Here is a 21245-nt window from a genome sequence, read left to right as displayed (position 1 = left end):
TATGCAAGAGGTTTCAAGGTCTTCCATGACGAGGTCTGACAAGATTGGGGAAAGGGGAGATCCCATAGGTAAACCAAATTGTTGTGCATAGGTCTCGTTGTTAAATTTAAAAATTGCGGAGTCCAAACATATTTTTAAGGCTTTTTCTAGTTCAATCATAGGAATTGGGATCTTATTTTCTAGGGTAGCCCAACGGTTGTTTATTGCACGCAATGCGAGAACTGTAGGAACATTCGTAAACAATGAAATTACATCTAAAGATATTAACATGTAATTGTCCGGGATAATCAATGTCTTAATTTTATCAACTAATAAAAAACTATCCTTAACTCTCGAGATGGGGGGTTTGATGTTAGTGGTGAGCCATGAATTGATAGTTTGGGCTAAGGTATAGGTCGGGCTATTAACTCTTGTTTTTGATACCGGCAAGGATAAGATCCCCATAGGCAAACGTTCAAATGTAGTGTATAAAATACCATGTAATGACTGTAATCAAGTCTACATAGGTCAAACCGGTCGACATCTCAACACCAGAATTAGGGAACACCAACGTAACATACATGAGACAGATGAACGGCACACAGCTCTAACGAAACATAGGATTGATAAACAACACACATTCAATTACGACAACACAAACATCCTTTGTGAAGAACAAAATTATTACAGAAGATTGCTTTTAGAAATGTGCAATATTGTAGGTCATACCAATACGGTTAATCTCAGACAAGACGTTGAACATTTAAGCAATATTTACAAACCTCTAATCTCTGCCCACACAACAAATATTGTTTAACCTAAACTAATTTTTTTATTTTTTTTTAAAAAAATTATTTAGTCTCCATTTACAGTTCTTTCTACATAACCTTTCGTACCTAATATTTATTGTTCTTCTGTATAATGTTTATAATATGTTCACCTTCACTCTGGATTATTTTGTTTTCCTCCATCAGTCGTTATCCACCTGTTGACCCAAGTGGTTCAACCAACAATAATTCGTTAGACATGTAGAACTTAATTATAAAGAGCTTACCTCCACCTAATTGACACCTGTGAATTAATTTCATTGCTAATTGACTTTCTATAATAACCTTTTAACACTATGACATATTGACTGTGAAAAAACTTAGTTCTTTAATCTTTTTTAAATAAATGACTACCAACTTTTAACTCCTACAAAAACAACTGGAAGATTGACATTGTCTACCGTCACTCAAAAGAACACTGTTTCCGCCAATTGCAATTGTGAATTCGACTACATCTTATTACACTTACTTAACTCAAAAAGGTAAATAACACCAAAAAACATCCTTATCACAATTAATCATAAGGTTCTTACTATCAACAATATTTAATAGCTCTAAGAATATTACATCTACAATATTTATGTCCGATTACTACTAGTACCATTATTTATAGTATAAAATCCTATTTTTCCTTTCTTTTTTGTTTTTTGACAGTTTTTTAAATAAATCGTTCTGAGGAGGGCCCATATCCGGGTCGAAACGTTAACTAAAATTACGTTTTCTTAATTGACCGATCACCAAGACTCTTTAATATATTACATACGAGGTCGAGAATTCTTATTCATCAGATCCTGGTTGTCCTCTTACCTAGTTATACGAATATTTGATGGATATTATTCTATGGCTTATTTGGTTCTTCGCACTTACAATTTTATTTTCCTCTTTCTTTTGTGATACTTCCGACCATCCACCATCTTTATCGCCTTGTCTGCTGCTTGAAACTCCTTCTTTCTCCATTGTCATCGTAAATCCGGGCTGTCCTTTGACTGTTTGGTGATATATTTAGATTTACTATTATTTGATTGTTACTTTTCATACTTATTACTCACTATCTGAATTTTATTTTGGTTCTGCAAGACATCAAAGTGTCCACTGTCTCCGTCGCCGGTAAAGAGTAGTGAGAATTGTATTTCATTTTGTGATCCGATCCGGTGCGGATGAATTTGTTCTTCGCGATACACGATTAAACATATTTTAAAAATGTCCGCAGCTGCAGCTAATTCTGCTTCTCCCCCATATATTCCATTTTTCTTCATGTGTGATTTGTAATCACCAGGTGACCTAATCACAGCACCGTTTGACTCATTACCTGTAATAAAACCCGCAAATGTAGACCAATTATCCACTATATTTGAAACGATACTCAGTCTCACCTCTGCGTGTCGATCTTGAGTCCCGTATACACAATACGCCAACGCGCGAAAAAGACAATTCCCGTCGGGAATCATCTTGATAATTTTCATTTGCATTGTCATTTTTTGCGCGTCAGAAACAGATACCTATGAAGATATTTGTCATAAACAGCCGATGACAGCTGTCAAAGGGTTTCCTAGATGCTTTTTGTTTTGTTTTCGGGATCTCGGCCCACCGCCAACTTCATGCGTATACTATTGTTATTATAATCTTTTTTTTACTATTGTTATTATAATCTTTTTCTACGTTCATTTGTTCGAAACTTTTTTATTAGATAGAGTGATACATTTATTCAGTCAATAAATTCAAATTCTGGCGTATAGTTGTAATAGATCTTTTACTGTAAGAATCGAGACTCAAATATACGGGTGAAATTCGCAAGATTCCACCACGTATGTGGGTGGAAGACGAGTGTTGTCGTGGAATTCAGGCGGAAGATATTTTCTAAGTTTCTTATGTTCGAATTAATGCGTACAATAAGTTTCGCGTATACGGCCATAAATATTGTTCGTCAATTATTTTGCTGTAATCGCAACCCTCCCGTAACTCCCCGTCGTGGGGGTGCGTTGGAGGTTGTTCATATTAGTATCAGGGTAGAGCCCTTACGCGGATCTCGGGGTGTGCATGAAGCATTTATCCAGCTCTAAAAAAACAAAATAAAATAAAAAAAGGTAGCGACAGACCGAGAAAACCGGAAATAGTCAAGGAATATCATCGATCAGAAAAAGTCAGATAATTATGATAAACCATTGAGAAAAACGTACTTTTTTCGTGAATCCTTTTACAAACTTTTGCAGCAAGGCTTCGTAATTTCAGTTCAGCTAACTTTCGGAAATGGTATCGTTAAATTTATAATCAGCTGTGTGAAGCAGAGAATTACTTTTTGTTTTTAGATCCAAATTTATATATTCAAGGTACACAACTTAGAGAGCTTTTGGTGGTAAAAACTGCTCACCATTATCTAAGTTTTGTGTTAAAAAGTTTGGAAATTCTGCATCTTTTGACGGGAAAAGTCAAGGATTTTTATCTGAGCAAAATTGTCGCCACCCTAGCTGTTATATGTCACACGGATAACTCATACAAAAAAAAAATTAAGCTTGCGAAAATGGTGTAATGAAATCCATTGTCAATTCCCGGGCTTCTAGTGCGCTACTATGCAGCGAGAAAAGTACGTAGAGTAGATATCGAGCCTGCGTACTCTTGAAAAAAACGGGCCTGCGAGTAGGTTTGCCAGGCGTCCGGCTTTAGCCGGATATATTTGGCTTTTCACGATCATATCCGGCCAAATATTCACGTGTCCGGCCTGTCCGGCTTCTGTTAGACTTTTTGTCAGTTTTACTTATCGCATGCATCTGCAACGGCTCACCTTTTTGTTTGTAGTACTCGCAGTAGGTTTTGTTTTTAGTGGGCGGTAAGAACGCGTGGTGTGCTCAGCCTATGCATTTCGAATATCAATCAGCGGTAACCGTATTTTTAGTGAGTTAGTTTTAAATAAATACCAAATGATGATGGGACTAATTATTGATGGTTGCTAGTTAAACTGGTTAATTTTGGAACAGAACTGTGACTCAAACCGCACATCATCCACGAACTTAACTACAGCAGTCTGCGTACTCATGCCTTGCTGGAAGCCGGTTTGACGCGAATCTAGGACATTGTAATCGTTCAAAAAGCGAAGAACTTGATCTAGCAAAACACGATCACACACCTTAGAAATTGCACAAAGTATTGAGATCGGACGCATTTCTACGACAGACTGTGGACTACGAGTTATAGGTATCGGTGTGATAAGCTACGAACGCCATAGCGTCGGATAGTACCCGCTGTTTAAAGATAAATTCACTAAATCAGAAATTGATGGCCCGAACAGATCTTTAAAGGTCTTCGGGACATGATTTGAGAGACCATCAATTCCCTCTGCACGCTAAGTACCAACAGAGACACACTTGATAACGTCACTAACACGGACATGAGCAAAGTCGAACAGCACACCTGCTATTTGTCTCGACAAACCAGCCACTACTTCATCAAGCGACGGAAGTTTCCTACCATCAACCACAGTAGCATAATAGTCACTTAGTTCTTCAATGCCAAACCTTAACACATCTCGCGATTTTCTAGCTTTCACTGTTAGTCCAAGCCTGTCCATTTCACTCCAAAATTGCTTCGTGTTTCCCACGCGATTAAAAACTGTTTGCAAATAACTCGCTTGGCTTTTTTGCCAAAGCGACTGGGCTTCACGACGAAATAAAACATATTCTTCCCAAGCAAGGCGATGACCATTCCTTTTGAACCGACGATAGCACCTATCACGCTGTCTGCGGACCTCACGCAGCTCCCGCGTAATCCAAGGAACTGGGCTTTGCGTAGGAATAAATTCACGAACGGGGACACATTGATCTACAACGTCCTTGAACAAGTTATTCAGCTTGCTTAGACGCGAGTCAACAGATTGCAGCAAACTGGTTGATCCTCATCGAATTCATGCAATCTTGCAGCAACCAACTCAGCTACTGCAGCAAAATCAGGTTCCCTCCACGATAAGCACTTTATCAACCGCCTCTCAGATTTAGGATGCTTATACTTGAGGCAAATGTAAATCAGATCATGAGATGACAGGAAAGGCTGACCTGACTGCCCCCACGAGTCAAGAGCTGCCAGATGACTGACAGCACAGACGTCAATCCAATTATCTGCATCCATAGTGTGATTAGTGGGCTGAAGAGGAAGAATACTCATGCAAGTTCTGACGAAAAAGTCACGTAACCTAAGCGCCTTGTCGTTATTGACTAGAAGGTCTGCATTAAAGTCACCAAGAACACACACAAATCTGTATCTAACCATCCTAGGCGCAAAGTCATCCTCAAACACGGACATTATAGCCTGCTTTTGGCGGCCGATGAACAGTAGCAATCAGGATTTTATGTTGCGACGAACCCCATACCTCTGCGATGAGATACTCTGGCAATATAACTTCTCCAGCTCTAGCTGACGAACTAAGTAGGCGAGCACTAAGCTCCTTTCTCATATAAAGAGCCACTCCGCCTCCACGCTTGATATGGCGGTCAACGCGCAGCATTGTGTATCCCGGTAAGTCAGCTGAACAGTCTAATATCGCATCACAAAGCCATGTCTCGACAACTCCTATCACATGGTATGGGTTTACCCTGAAGAACTCTTGAAACTCGCAGAAATGCGCTATCAATGATTGAGCATTTAGTGAGCAGATGTTCAGCACAGTAAGGTCAGCATTGTTATCGTTATTAGTAGCAATTAACGTTGGAAGAGACCCAAAAAGTCAAATAGCAAGCTGTTGCAAATCCGTGGAAGGTAAAATTTTTACCGGCCGATCATCTCTTGATTTTCTCAGAAAAACAGCCCCATCAGAAATCCAAATGTGTTTACGATCCACATTAGGAAACGCTCTTAACACACGATCTTTGAGCTGATGTAGCTGAGCTGGCTGACGAAAATTAACATGGACCTTGGTTTCTGGCAGAGATTGGTCCAACTGCTTCGCATTTAAATCCGGCTTACCCTTTTTAGCTTCAATTAATTTCTTGCAAGTATCCTTGCTCTTAAAAGATATGATGACCGAGCGAGGCCCAACGAGGCCGCTACGACGCGATCCTGTAACACGGCGCCTTTTTCCGATCCTGAAGGCGTCTACCAGCTCATCTTCATCCAGCGCAGCATCAAGAACTCCAATCAATGACTTGGACAGCTTCCTAACATCTTCACCATCCACCTCAGGTACCCCACTGACAACGAGTTGATGAGCAACCTGATTACAAGCAGCACGAAGAAGGAGAGCCTCATCAGCTGCTGATAGCTTGTACTCAGCTACATTTGATTCAACGGCATCGAGGCGATTCTCCAAGACATTAGTCTGCGCAGAAATAGTTTCAACTTTGGTATCAGTAGCAGTTTGATTAACAGTAAGCTTAGTGAAGTCCTTGCGAAGCGACTTAACTTCGTCGGCAACTTTGGTAAGCTGGTTTCCAAAGCTATCCATCTTCTTGTGGATTGACTCTAATAATGTGACGACTCTATTGTCAGTAACGTTACAAACTGGACACATTGTTTGTAGCTCGATTTGAGCAGCGCTCATATTTTCAACACTAAGTCTAAAAACAACACAGTCTGCATGATAGCTATGCTTTCATGATGCCCCTGAGGTAAGTCCTTTTGTGGAACGGTCGATGAACTCATAACAAGGTGCGCAAGTTACCTTAGCCATATTGATAATAACTTCTAAGCAGAACCAATAGATATCACTTCTTGATAATGATAGATAACCACACGGCTACATAACCTTGCTGCAAAAGTCGTAAAAAAACTGAGTTTATTCCGATGAGCAAAAGTTTAAAGTCAATATTCTAATAACCTACGTAAACCAGAACTTTCCACGATCACGATGATACCAGTTTTATTTGCATTCACAACAAACCACTTACACACCTTAAGAAAAACTACGACCTCAAAAAAAGAAGCGTACACTCTGTAAGAATCAGCCCGATGATAATAATGATGATGATGATGACGATGACGATGACGATGACGATGACGATGACGATGACGATGACGATGACGATGATGACGACGACGACGACGACGACGGCGACGGCGACGGCGACGGCGACGGCGACGGCGATGGCGATGACGATGGCGATGACGATGACGATGACGATGACGATGACGATGACGATGACGATGATAATAATAATAATAATTACCGCAGGTGGCGGGGGGGTTAAATCCCCCGTTCGGGAAGTGACGACCCCGCGTACATCGAGTAAGTCACCCGCGTACATCGAGTAAGTCAAGGGGGACTGAAGTTGGCACAGGCCCAACGGATGGCCCCCGAGGCGGCCTCAGGAGGCGGATTGGGCGTAAAAACCTGGTCTGCTCGGGAAGTGACGATCCCGGGGTTTTCTAGTAAGTCGGAGGGGACGGAAGTCGGCACAAGTCCGACGGAAGGCCCCCGAGGCGACCTCAGGGGCCGTGCTATGTTCCGGCGCGGTACGGGGAGTCACGCCCCCGAGAGACCCGTAGCACTTAGGAACTTTTATGGAGATGCACAAGGTAAACAACGACATACCTCAGGTGGTAGCCCCAGCACAGGGGAAATCCACCCTGGGTTCCGATCGGATGAAAGCCCCGGTGGCCCATGGCAGCGGCACGGATTCTGAGGGCCGCAAATTGTGCAAGGACCAGGTGACAAAGATGGCAACAAGGACAGCGGACAAGAAAACTGGAACAGCGGACAGGACGATACTGGGACACCAACGACGAGACAGGACGGACAGCGTGTCGAGTACGGGCAGCGGAGCGAGTTGCGCTTCCGCTGTATCCACGATCGGCACGAAGACACGAATCACGGACGATATGGACCTGACGGACCTATTGTCACTGATCCACAGTACGGCGACAAGGATGGCCGAGGCAGCGGCCATCCAAAAAAACATGAGTATGTCCGTCAAACTGGGCATAAAGACCATTCTCGAGGCTGCCGACGTTGCGCTCAACAGGCGCGCTAAAGCAGCCCCGAAAGACCACAAGACGGACAACGAGACGACGGAGACGGACGTTGAGACTGACCAACGGACACAAAACACTCCGCGGACGAAACGGAAACGGGAGGCGACTGGAACCACTCCGGAATCCTCTCAGAAGAGGGCAACGGTTGTGGAACCGGTCGCTGACTGGCAGACAGTCACAAGGACAAGAAAGGAAAAGAAGAAACGGAAGACGCGGACGGACGAGACGAACGCGACGATGGACACGACGGCCGGGGCTCAGGGGCGCAGAGCGGCTCCCAAACATTGGGGGACGGCGGTGCTCGTCAAACCCGGGAACGACACGACGTACTCCGACATCGTCAGGAAGATACGGACCACGGTCGACCCTGCGAAGAGTCACGTTAAAGTGACGACTCTCAGGAAGACGAAGAATGGTCTGTTTCTTCTGAAGATAAAGACAGACGCCAACGGACGAGACGACTTCCGACGCGTCCTGCAGGACGCGGTCGGCGACGCAGGCAACGTCAGGACCGGGATCTCCAGGGTTCAACTGGAGATCATGGATCTTGACTGTGTCACGACCAGACACGACGTGATACAGGCACTGCGACGAGAGACGGGACGAGACGCGGACTTTGGGGTCCACATCTTCGGCCCGAACCGGGCGGAGCAGTTTATGGCCGTATGCGACCTGGAGTCGCAGGAAGCCAGAGCGCTGCTCGGCCGGGGACGGATCGGGATTGGATGGGTAGCTTGCCGCGTCCGACCACGACTGACGGTGACGAAATGCCACAAGTGCTTGGGATACGGGCACACTAAGGCAAAATGTAAAAATACAGACCGGACGAAGTGCTGCAGGAAATGTGGCGAGACAGGACACTACGCCACGGACTGTAAGAACAGACCGGCCTGCCCACTGTGCGCCGAGGCGGGACACGGCGATGCGGCGCATCTCGCGGGCTCCGGGAGGTGCGCGGTGTACCGGGTTGCGCTGGAGGAGTGCAAGAAGCAGGCCGGAAGACGGACAGGATAGTTCAGGGCAACCTGAACCGCAGTAGGACAGCAGACATGCTACTACCACAGATAGCAGACGAACAAGACGCCGACATTCTGATCCTGTGCGAGCCGTACAGAGTGCGACAAACGCAGGATTGGATTACGAACGAGACCAAGACAGCGGCTATCTGGGTGAGGGGCGCTGCCCGAGCCCGGATAACCGCTCGTGGCGTCGGGGACGACTACGTCTGTGCTAGGGTGGGCGCTGTCACTTACGTCAGCATCTACCTGACCCCAAACTGCGCTGCGGCGGAGTTCCGGGCGAAGGTTGCGCTCCTCGAGGACGGACTCAGGGACCTGCCCGGGGACCTCGTGGTCGCGGGGGACCTCAACGCGAGGGCGGTCGAGTGGGGCATGACGGCAACGAACAGACGCGGACGGCTGCTGCTGGAGATGGCCGCAAGGCTGGACCTAGTAGTGGCAAACACGGGAGACGTACCAACGTACAGACGGCCGGGATTTGGAGACTCCATCCCGGACGTAACGATGACGACGGACAGAACTCTTCCACGGATAGGGCGGTGGCGGGTGCTCGAGGGCTACACGGCCAGCGATCATCAGTACATCGCCTTCGAAGTGGCAGGAGAGACAAGGACGACACGGACGAGGACACGGCACCCCCCGCGGTGGAACGTAGACAAACTCGACGTACTGAAGTTCTCGGCGGAGCTGGCGGCAGCGCCGGCCCCAACTACCGACGTCCCCCCAGAGCTGACTGGCCGGTAAAGGGCGGAAAGTCTAGCGGACGAGACGGCCAAACTGACGACGCGGCTGTGCGACAGCACAATTCCAAAACGACGGTACGGACGTAACAGACCACCACAATACTGGTGGACGGACGAGATAGCCGAGCTGCGGAAGACTTGCCTGGCAAAACGACGACGGGTTACGAGGGCTGGAGGGAGACCCGAGAGGGAAACCCTTCAGGCCGAGTACAAGACTGAACGGAAACGACTGACGTACGCCATCAGAGACAGCAAGACGCGATGCTGAAAGAAGCTCTGCGAGGAGGTGGACCGCGACCCCTGGTGTGCCGGTTACACGATTGTGACCGGTAGGCTGGGGGCCCGAATCCCGCCAGAACTCAAAAATGCTGAAACCGCACGACGGATCGTCGACGGACTGTTCCCGACGCACCCGACGCGTACGGACGCGACAGACGACGACGAGACGGCGGCGCCCCCCGTCTTCACCGCCGAGGAGCTCGTCGGAGCGACCAAAGCAATGAAGAGGGGTAAGGCGCCAGGACCGGACGGGGTACCGGCGGAGGTTCTTCGGCTGATGGCGAGCCTGAGGCCGGAGATACTCCTTGACCTCTACAACACGTGCCTTACGACAGGGACATTCAGTGACCGGTGGAAGGTGGCGAGGCTGGTCCTTATCCCAGAGGGTAAGGGTGACCCCAGCACGCCGTCGGCCTACCGGCCGCTGAGCTTACTGGACACGACAGGGAAACTGTACGAACAGCTTCTGCGACCACGACTTACGGACGCGATACGGGACGGCGGAGGCCTCTCTGACCAGCGGTTCGGCTTCCGGAGGGGTCGATCAACGATTGGAGTGATCCAAGAGGTGGTTGACTCCTTCCGGTCGACAGACAGACATTGCCACGTTGTGCGACCCGTCGCGCTGCTGGTGACACTTGACGTTAAGAACGCCTTCAACTCGGCCAGGTGGGTGGATATCCTAGGGTCGCTGAGAGGCGACTTCGGGGTCCCGCCTTACTTGCTCCGAGTCGTTGAAGACTACCTTCGGAACAGACGACTGACGTACGAAACGACCGAAGGCCAAGTGACGCGACAGATTACCGCGGGGGTCGCTCAAGGTTCCATACTAGGACCCGACTTTTGGAACGGGATGTACGACGGCCTGCTCAGACTGGAGCTCCCACTCGGCGTTCGCCTGGTCGCTTACGCTGACGACGTGGCGGCAGTGATAGTCGAGCGAACTTCAGATCTGGCACAATACGCACTGAACCGGACAATGAGACGAGTCGGACGGTGGATGACTGACCACGGACTGCAACTCGCGACGGAAAAGACAGAACTGGTGCTTCTCACCAGGGGACGAATACCGACGACATTACGCATGACGGTCGGGACGGACGAGACCGTGACCAGAGGGGAAGTCAAGTACCTGGGGGTGACCCTGGATACGAAGATGACCTTCTGGCCTCACATTCGACGAACGGCTCAGAAGCCGGCTGAAAGGATAGCATCCCTAAGCCGCCAGATGGCACACACGAACGGACCGAGACCAGGGAAACGGAGACTTTTGATGTCGACGGTGAACTCGATCCTCCTCTACGGTGCGGAGATCTGGGCAGACTCCCTGAAGTCTGAGAAATACTGTCACGCAATGACAACGGTACAGAGACGAAGCGCGTTGAGGATCGCTTGTTCCTATCGGACGGTCTCAGCACAGGCCGTTCTGGTGGTGGCAGGCGTGATTCCCATAGACCTTCTCGCGTTCGAGCGCAAGAGGGTCTACGGAAGAGACGCGGACGTGACCCGACGGGACGCGGCAACGACGGAAAGAGACGCGACGATACAGACGTGGCAGGAACGGTGGACGGAAGAAACAACGGGAAACTGGACGAGACGACTTATCAAGGACCTGAGACCGTGGATCCAGAGGGGGTTTGGGGATGTGAATTTTTACGTCACCCAGCTTCTGACGGGCCACGGCTATTTTAGACGGTACCTACACAACCTGAACCGAGTACGGACGCCCAACTGTACGTACTTCGGACACGAACGAGACGACGCGGAACAACGTTCTTCGAATGTGACCGCTGGACAGATCTGAGACAGAGACTGGAGACGGTCGTGGGAGGCATCACTCCCGAAAACATTGTCGTGGTGATGCTCCACAGTACAAAAAGGTGGCAAAACAAGTTGCCACCTACACAGAGACAATCCTACCACGTAAGAACGCGGACGGCTGCCTGACGTGACGTAACTGACGGACTGCCTGCACGGGACGGACGGACGGACAGACAGACGAGACACACACCGACAGAGCTCCCAGCTAGAAGTAATATCACCATGGTCCTTGGCTGTGGGCGTTGCACAGGAGGTGGCGGTTTAGTGGGTAGGCCACCCTGGAGTCCCACATCCGCACTGGCCCGTATGGCTGGCGTGAATCCGTAACTTTGATTCCGCAAATCCTCGGAAAAAAAAAGATAATCATAATAATAATAGTAATAGTGATCATAATCATAATGATAATGGTCATAGTTATAATAATCTATGATTTTTCGATACGATTAATGCTCATTGTATTTTTTAGTAAACTTTTTTTTATTTTCGGACATTTTTTTTCGTTTTCTGGAAACTTTTTTTCGTTTTCTGGAAACTTTTTTTCATTTTCTGAAAACTTTTTTCCGTTTTCTGGAAACTTTTTTTCAATATTGGAAAACTTTTTTTCGTTTTCTGGAACTTTTTTGCATTTTCTGAAAACTTTTTTTACGTGTTAATCGAATGAGAAAAAAGTTTTCGGAGAACTTTTTGTCGTTTTCTGGAACCTTTTTTTCATTTTTCGAAAACTTTTTTCCGTTTTCTGGAAACTTTTTTCGATTTTCTGAAAACTTCTCTTGTGGTGAACAAATAAACATGAATAACTGTTTAATATATTATTGATAAATGAATGAACAATTGGTGAATACATGAATATACATAGTATTCGAATTTTGAAACTTCTATCTGCTTAATATCGTATTGCTGGCGAAACGTCTCTGCTTCATAAAGTATCGCCCTGGGTGTCAAACACATATATTTACAACGGTTCTATGCCCTCAGTTCCAGCCTACGGCTAGTTTATTGCGGGGTTGCAGCACACCCCCCCAAGTTCAGGTGCCTGTTTGCCCAAGTATCGGTTGCATATTACCGTTTTGTAAACTCATGATCAATTTTTCAGTACATTGGGGCTAACCTCGCGTGTTTTACTACGTATTAAACACTGTCGGGTGGATTAACTCCAGGTCAGCCCCTCAGACGGTTCTTATGATCATTACACGTAATAATATTTATCGTTGCAGCTTTCGCATCCCATGACACGTCTGCTCACTTTGATAATGTTGATATGTATCGTTTCGTATTCAACCGTGGTGGTTAATGTGTATAGTTTCGCACGGATCTATCGTATTGTTGAAGAACTTTCTCTGTTTAATGATGGGGTTGTCCTGACAGCAGTTCTATGCCCTCAGTTCCATCCTACGGTCAGTTTATTGTAGGAGTGGTGTTCAACCCCTCGAGGTATTGCGCCTGTTTGTCCAGGTACCAGTTGCATATTACAGTCTTGCCAACTCAACGTCAATTTTTCAGTACAATGGGACTAACTTCATGTTTTTTACTACGTATTAGGCATTGTGGTATGGACCAACTCTCTGTAAGCCTCCCCATGCGATGCTTATAATCGTTAAGCGTGACGGTTTTTAACGTTGCACTTTCGGCATCCTTGACACGTTTGCTCACTTTGATGGTAAATGTGCTCAGTTTTACGTGAATCCCCGATGAATTCGGTCATGATTTTTCCATTGTTCCCATCCTTTATCAGAACCCGAGGTGCGAAATGCTCGAGGCAAAAAAATTATAACCTTTATGATTCTTGCGAAGCTCTATGGGATATCCGGATATCCATCGGTTCAGGATGTAACCGATCAGTGGGTCGTCCGAGTGAGTTGATATATCGATAAGATTATGCCACCACTCGAAAAAACCGCATAGCTTGTTTACGTCAAAATACAAGAGATACGATTCCACGTTACAAGGATCAAAATCTTTCCCCATAAACCTGTTATTGGCCCGAGCATGTAAATCAGAGTTTTGAAAATTTACCCCCGTGTATTTGAGCATAGCGTCGAAAGCAAGTCCCGGCACTGTGTAGTAGTGCAACGGATCTAAATCATATGTTCTTAGACATCTGGTCAGATCACCGTTTTGCATGTATCAATCTCTATAGTTCTTCATTAGCCCTAAATGGAATTCTCCCCAAACATTTTTAGCATGCTTGTAATCGTCGTTTGAAATATTTTCATGACATAAGTGTGAGTAGATATGCTTAGTTGCAGGTAGCCGAGTTTCATCGAGCTTCTCCCAGCAATCAACGTAATCATGGGGAAAACGTCGTTACCAGTCATCAAACTGAACTGAGTCTGGTTATTGCAGAATTCACGAGTTGTATGTTTATCTGCATCATTCAAATATGTAGAAAGTTTATGGAAAGGATGCTGCTAGCCATAAAAATCAAAACAAATCGATGAATCTCAAGCACATTATTGTTCTAGCAACCGATTCGTTAATGAGATTCATTTTTCCTTATTTATTGGCAGCAGCGTAATTTTATAGGAAGAAGTTGATGCTAGGGATTTCAGTAAAAATTGTGTATCGAATAGGGTTGATAAATCGTGTAAAACTGATCGAATTGTGAATTGTGTTAATGTTTATAACGGCCAGGAATATGAATATTTTTACGTACGTTGATTCTGAATAAATCTGTCCTGAAAGACATATCTCAAATCAAATTATTGCTTTACATAATGTCATCGTGCTACAACAATGCGGATTGGAAAATGTTATGATGCATACCGCACTCTCGACAGCTCCGCTAGGATCTACTTAATTCGTATTTTCGAACATGAATAAGCCCGGTTACATTACCTATATTGCATGAGAAGTAGTACGTGTAACAAAATGAGAACCAGTCGATGACAGAACAAGTAAAAGGAGCGAATGTGACCAAGAGCTTCCCCGTCTATAGAGAAAACGGAAGTCTTTCCATGTTACCGGGAAACCTGCAAAAGATTGAGTTATATCAGGTTGGCTACGTTGTACAGTCTTAATTTGGGATAGGTCATATCAAGTTGGGTTGTAGTGTCTTTAGTCAAGTTGGGTTATGTTAAGTTGGAGTAACCTTGACGTGGGTCAGGTTGTAGAAACAACAAGACCGTCGCGCCGACCGCGAATTGCTTAAGAATCATTGAACTATCGAAGCTAGCTATCAAGCTTGATCGAAAAAATCGTCTCAGAAAGTATTTTATCACTTTAGGTCAGGTTGGGCAGTCTTGGATTAGAATAGGTTATATTAGGTTCGGTTGTAGTGTCTTGAGTGAAGTTAGGTTACGTTAGGTCAAGTCCTACCGTCTTAGGTCAGGTAAGCTTCTACTCCGCTGGGTTAGGTCGGGTCAGAGCTATAAATGATATAGGCAGGGGGGACTATCCCCACGTACGGTAAGTGTCCGTAAAGCCGAGGCAAAGAAATTAAGATTGCGTCGCTGCGTGAAAAATTGTATCCATTTTTCAAATTTCACTGGGTTGACGAGTTACAAAAGTACATAGTTGGAAAAGGAAAAAAAACGTTTCTTGAATTACAGAAGAATTCTGTGAGTACCAAGTTTCATCATCTTGCTTGTTATAAATGTTTTTATCGTAACATATTCAAGAGTTTTTGAATCGTTCAATTATTTGTGTTTTTATGTGCAAAGAAAAAGTATTCAAGTTTTGGGAGTTCTTCATTTTGATTTATTGTTCATTGTTCATGATAGTGTTGTGCGGCGCTTGGTTTTCGCTCTTTCTATTCAAAGTGTTTGTGTAGCAATTTAATTCAAATTCTGTTGTTTATCCTTGATCACAGTATCTGCTGAGGACTCTAGAGTCCCTAGGGTGGGTCAGTATAAAGGATTTCAAGAAACGCCACCAAGGTGGGGCGGAAATTCGAAGCGAAATTGCATATTTTCGAGGGCTAGCTGGCGACTGCCGATGGCAGGGTGACGATTTCATAGACTTCTTCGGCATCAGATGGTTGATCGATGGGTGTTGGGGGAAACGCTGCCCCTTCGAGGATTAGGATCACCTGGTGAAGCACGCGCCGGAGGCATTGTGGGCGGTTCACCTCCCGAATTACTAAACATCTCCCCCAATGTCTCTTTTTTAAAATGCTTTCAAATAAAAACAAAGAGTTACATATCGGCCTGTTATATATCATATTTGCTTGTGTCCACGAATTAAAACTCATTTCCTCTCCAAATAACTTGTAAGTTAGTTATAGATTATTTTCAGGTTCAGCTGTGAAATTTTTCAAGTACAGCGTCGTTTATCTTGGTTACATAACGTTGGTAAAATTTGGTTCGGTGTTGTGTCGTAATTTCTTTGTTAGGGGACTCTTCTGAAAAATTTTTAATGGTATTTTGATTTACTTGAACGTTTGTACTATTTGTAATACCGTTCATTGTTTGCATTTCGACGTATTGATTTTGATCTGGTGCTCGTCTAGTATCGCCTGATTAACTTGGTATTTTTGCCAGATCGTTATCTATACATGTACGGAGATTCAATTATTGCTGTTGTTGTTTTTGTTATTATTGTTATTATGATTGTTGTTATTATTATTATTATTAATGATGATATGTTTCACCTGTATGCATAAGGGAAGAGAATGTGGAGATATTTTGTATAATTGAATATTTTATTGTAGTTCTGAGACGATTCACAGTTTCCGTGTAAAAAATATGCATGCATCGGGTTGCAAGCCGGTGTGTTCACCGATCCAGGATTGTGAGTGGGGAGAGCTTGTTAAATTGATCAATATGACTGTTTATGTGGCTGAGCAAAAATCAAGAACCTGCACACCACCAACCACCGTTGGGTTATGCGGTGGGGAAAAAATCGGTCAACGAAAAAGCAAGTAGTGGGCAGCGCGCAGTAGTGGCTGGGTGAAGGGTTGCAGTGGTGGACCACCGCAGCCATCAAAGAATGAAAAAATTCTATGACAAACAAGTCTGAGTCTGCACACGCAAACCCTAATCAGCGTGGGGCATGTGATGGGAAAAATCGGTCAACAAAAAGCAGGTAGCGAGCAGTGTTTGGCGTGAGAAAAATCTTGTCTTGTCGACTCTTGACCGGATGCTTTGTGCACATACAGTTTCGGGGTTTATGACTCTTTATAGCGAACAAGTCCGAGCCTGCACACCCCCAACCATACGAGCGTGGAGCATGTGATGGAAAAAAATTGATTATCAAAAAAGCAGGTAGCGATCTCTTGAGAAAATTTTCCCAGCTTATACTGTTGTCGCGTTACATTTTTGCCTGTATGTCACGAGGCGTACACACCATGAACGATGGGTGATTGGTATTTGCTCGGTAAATGGTGAGCGTGTCTCCTTTCATACAAATCCGAATAGCTGTTCGAACTTTCTCTAGCATTTTGAAAAATCTCTCGTGCAGAAACAGGGTTTTGACGAAGTGAGTTGAGAAAAAAGGTGTTCATTCGAAAACCCGACGACTTTAACGAGTTTCTACTTTTGCGTGTACTCTATAGAATATATATAGTGCTACATCAATCCTCTTACGAAACTGCGGATGGCGATTCAATTTCCTTAATGATCATCACATTTGATTAGTATGTTAACGAAATTTTTCGATTTCTTTCAAATTTTCAGTATTCAGCATCATTCCCTTCCTTCCTCTCTCTCTCTCTCTCTCTCTCTCACTCTTCCTCTCTCTCTCTCTCTCACTCTTTTTATCTATTCATCTATTCATTTTATTTATTCTATTCGTTTCATTTATCATGTTTATCATATTTATTGTATTTATTTTATATATTTCATTTATTCCATTTGTTTCATCAATTTCGTTCATTTGATTTATTTCATTTATTTCATTTATTACATCTATTTATTTGATTTGTTTTTTTTTATTCATTTTATTCATTTCATTCATTTTATTTATTAGATTTATTTCATTTATTTTATTTATTTTATTTTTTTTATTTATTTCATTTTTGTTTTGTATTATTTAATTAATTTATTTAGTTTCGTATTAGTGTGTGTATGTGTGTGCGCGTGTGTGTGTGTGTGTGTGTGTGTATGAACCGTGGGTCGTTGGGTGAGCTAAGGGGGAGCTAGGGGGGAGCGCGCCATTGTTTGGTCGAGAACCGTCCGGCATCGGGCTGAGGGGGGGGAGCTAGGGGGGAGCTAGGCGGGAGCGCCGCCATCTTTGGATCAGAATTCTCATATATACACTACTGCCACTTCGACGTCATTTTCCCAGAATAATCGATTCAGCGCAGTCACAATACGCTGCTTCTAACGCATCAAGAGTTAAAACCGAAAAACGAAGAATTTTGCTCGCTTTTTCATTCCTGTCCATTTCACGCTCATTTTGCTACGTTTTCTCAGTTCCTGGGGGTCCAATTAGTCAGAAAAAGGTCATTCCAATCAAATCTGGAAGTAGCAATTTTCGGCTCCAAAACTGAAGAAATGGTAATGCATTTTAGACGAAATTTTCGCCATGTTGAGAAGTGCTGAAATAGGTTTTCCCATGCGTAATTCTGACCCAATTTTGCGCGAGTTATCGATTGGGTGCAGTCACAATGCGCTGCGATTCACGCATCAAGAGTTACAAACAAAAAACGAAAAATTTTGCTCGCTTTCTCTCTTCTGTTGATCACACGCTCATTTCGCTGTGATTTCTGTGTTCCTGGGGGTCCACTCAGTCAGAAAAGGGTCATTGAAACCGAATACGAGACCAATCATTTTCGACTCCAAAACTGACGAAATATGAGGCATTTTCGGCGAAATTTTCGTGATTTTGACGAGTGCTAGAACAGGGTTTTTAATGCACTATTCCGACGTCATTTTGCCAGAGTAATCGATTGGGCGCATTCACCATACGGTGCGATTAACGCATCAAAAGTGACAACCAAAAAACGGAGAATTTTGCTCCTCATTACTTTCTTGTTGATCCCGCGCTCATTCAGCTGCGATTTCTGAGTTACTGAGGGTCCACTTTGTCAGAAAAGGGTCATTCATATTGAATAAGAGATCAGACATTTCCTGCTTCAAAACTGAAGAATAGTAAGTAAGGCATTTTGGGCGAAATCTTCGCGATTTTGACAAGTGCTGGAATAGGTTTTTCCGTGCACTATTCCGACGTATTTTGCTAGAGAAATCGATTGAGCGCAGTCTTCATACGCTGCGATCAATGCATCTTAAGTCACAACCAATAAACGACGAGTTTTGCTTATCATATCTCTCCTGATGATCCATCGCTTTTTTCGCTGCGTTTTCTGAGTTCCTGAGGGTTCCATTGTTCAGGAAGGGATCATTCGAATCGAATCTGAGACTAAACGTTTTTGGCTTTGAAACTGAAGAAATATAAGGCAGTTTTGGCGAAATTTTCGCGATTTTGACAAGTGCTGGAATAGGTTTATTTCATGCACTTCTCCACAGTAATTCTTCGCGAGAGATCGATTGTGCGCAGTCACAATACGCTGCGTCTAACGCATCATGAGTTACAACCGAAAAACGAAGAATTTTTCTCCACATTTCTTTCCTGTTGACTCCACGCTTATTTCGCTTTGTTTTCTGAGTTCCCAGGGGTTCAATTGGTCAGAAAAGAGTCATTTCGATCGAATCTGGGACTATGAATTTTTGGCTCCGAAACTGAAGGAAAAGTAAGGTATTTCAAGCAAAGTTTTCGCGATCCAGACAAGTGCTGGAATAGGTTTTCTCATGCACTGTTCCGACGTAATTTTGCGACAGAAATTGATTGTGGGCAGTCATGATACGCTGCGATTATCGCATCAAGAGTTACTTCCAGAAAACAAAGAATTTTGCTCGCTATTTCATTCCTGTTGATTTGACGTTCATTTCGCTGCGTTTTCTGAGTTTCTAGGGGTCCGATTAGTCAGAGAAGAGTCATCTCAATCGAATATGAGACCAATCATTTCCGGCTCCAAAACTGACGAAACATAAGGCATTAGTAGTGTATATACGCCGGTTCTAATCCACACAATGGCGTGCTCCCTCCTAGCTTCCCCCTAGCTCCCCCCTAGCTCCCCCCTAGCCCCGTCCCTTGACCCCCCCCCGCCCCGCCCACACACACACACACACACACAAATGCAAAAATGAATTAATTAATTGATTGATACAAAATAAAAATGAAATGAATAAAATAAATGTAATAAATAAAATAAATAGAATAAATAAAATAAATGAAATAAATAAAATAAATAGAATAAATGAAATAAATAAAATGAATAAAATAAATGAAATAGATGGAATAAATGGAATGAATAAGATAGATAAAATAAATAAAGTAAATAAAATTAACAAAATAGATAAAATAGATTATATAAATGAAATAGATGAGTAGTACAGCAAGGCCGGTTCTACACGCAGATTCCGGTTACCGACACTTACCGACCGAGCCGACCAGTCCGCCTATACATTCTCCCCAGACTCAAACCCTTTTCCGCTCCGCGTAGCCCAGACGCAAACCCTTTTCCGCGATGACGTCACAGTCTGCCGTACCGAAGGTCGAAACCGTGCAACCTTACCGACAGTTGTATCGATCGAGGGTCAAAATCGTGCTGTCTTACCTACAATCTTACCGACAGTTGTATCGATCGAGGGTCAAAATCGTGCTGTTTTACCGACAATCTTACCGACCGAAGGTCTGTAGTGCTCGCCTGTCCCACGATAGGACTGCTGATGTGTAACATGAACCACTCCGAATTCCTTTTCCACGGTAGGACTGCTGATGTGTAACGTCAACCACCTCACATTCCTTTCCCACCTTATCAACCACGTGACATTCCAAAATTAATGGTTCCGAGAATTTGCTGATGTGTAACATGAACCACTCCGAATTCCTTTCCCACGGTAGGACTGCTGAATTGTTTTTCACTTACTCGGTTTGATATCCAAGGTCGACCGATAGTCGCGGTCAGAGCCTGCGGTGTCGGGTTACTATCGCTCTTGGAATGCCAAAAGGTGCGCGCGCATCCGTACAGCTGCTCTATAAAAAGAACGCTCATCACTGCAAACGATCATTACGTCACAACCTGTCAAGCATACGTGAGGAAAGAGTTCAAGATGGAATCCGCGAAGTGTTTGAGATTGATCGATATTATGGAATCGGCGTTCAAGATTTTATCGGAAAAATCGTCGCCGGCAGAAATTGCAAAATGGATTCGACTCGGAACCCAAAATATCAGGCTTTTGAATAAAATCTTACGCAACAACGCCTCAACGATCGGGGAGAAGACAAGAATTTTGACTACAATTGGAATTCTGAAATCGTTGACAGTCAAATTTCAACAATTGCAGAAAGTGGGTGACGGATTACGAAGCCGACGAAGAAGCGATCGAGTACGGTGGGAAGATTTGGAATCAGCTTTCGAGAGTAGAATTCGAACTGGATCCATCGTCAATTTGAAGCATAAAGACGTGGAGAGATTTCTAGAAGACGCAAAGGTACTAGCTGTGACGAGACTGAAAAACGCTCTGAAGAAAGACGGGAGCTTGAAAGCCAACGTTATCCTGGCTTGTAAATTTGAACTCAGAAAAGTTGATCGCACGGTGGAAGAGATCAAATTTTTTAATACGAGAAATGAAATCATCCTCCAGACAACGGATATCAGCGAATGGTTCATCGAAAACGCGACG

This window comes from Neodiprion lecontei, chromosome 3 (genome assembly GCF_021901455.1).
Source record: "Neodiprion lecontei isolate iyNeoLeco1 chromosome 3, iyNeoLeco1.1, whole genome shotgun sequence".
Lineage (NCBI taxonomy): Eukaryota > Metazoa > Arthropoda > Insecta > Hymenoptera > Diprionidae > Neodiprion > Neodiprion lecontei.
Note: the sequence above shows the minus strand (reverse complement) of the source record.